Below are 1297 nucleotides of genomic sequence, written 5' to 3' on the forward strand. Positions count from 1 at the left end.
GGGGTTTTGGATCCTGAGAATGGAGAATGGCTGGAGGATGATGGCAGCCAAGGTCACCAGGGTCTTGGTGAGACACGGTAACTGAGGACCTGCCAGGATCCAGCCTCAATCTGAATTCCCTCTGTCTTTCTGGGGTTGTCTGTGGCTTACAGGCACCCAGCAGTGTTGGCCTTGTAGTTTGTCAGTCTACTGGATAAATCATGTGGTGCTAGTTGGCACTCTGCAGCTATTTGCTGTCAAGAATAATTTAGTAGAACTCTAAAACCTGATTCAGCTTCTATCTCACGCTCCAAATAATGTACAGATAGATATGAATCATCTTTATTCATATATTAGGGTGGAGTTCTGGGGAAGAACAGGATATATCCAGACCATCTCCCATAAAATCACTTATTGGGACCAGCAAGCTGGCTCAGTGTATAAAGTATCCGGCATGCAAGGTGGATAAGGGGGATTCAATCCCCACCACCATGTGAAAAGCCAGTAGAGCAGTGTACGCTGTGACCCCAGTGCTCCTGCTGTGAGATGTGAGGCAGAGGCAAGAGAACCACTCAGCTCATGTAAACAGCACAGGAGCAGAAACATGAGAGACCCTGCCTCCAAAAAGAAGTAAGGAGAGGACTGACTCCAAACCATCCTCCAACCTCCATATATGTGCCATGACACATGTATGCATATACACATACATAGTCCTCCACATGTAACATGACATATGTATGCACACACACATACACACTGACCTCCATATATCTGCCATGACACATGTATGCTCACACATACATGCTCTGACCTCCATATATGTGCTATGACATATGTATGCATATACATAGTCCTCCACATGTAACATGACATATGTACACACACATACATACACACTGACCTCCATATATCTGCATGACACATGTATGCTCACACATACGTTCTCTGACCTCCATATAGTGCTACGACATATGTATGTACACATACACAGACCTCCACATGTGACATGACATGTACGCATGTATGCACCGACCTCCATATATGTGCCATATGTATGCACACACACACACACACACTAATTTCAAAAGGAAACATAATTCACAGAGAAGTGTGGTGAATGCACTAACCAAATGGTCACTAACCATCTCATCACTGGTGGAATAAACCCACAATGTAAACATACATGTCTCAGGATAAGACACATTAAGACAGATGCTATATCCATCCATGTTTCTGTGGCTATAATAAAAAATAATCCAGAGACTTTTTATAAAGAGAAGAGGCACATTTAACTCATGGTCTGAAGGCTGCTGATCCA

The sequence above is a fragment of the Apodemus sylvaticus genome, chromosome 7, assembly GCF_947179515.1.
Source record: "Apodemus sylvaticus chromosome 7, mApoSyl1.1, whole genome shotgun sequence".
Taxonomy (NCBI): Eukaryota; Metazoa; Chordata; class Mammalia; order Rodentia; family Muridae; genus Apodemus; species Apodemus sylvaticus.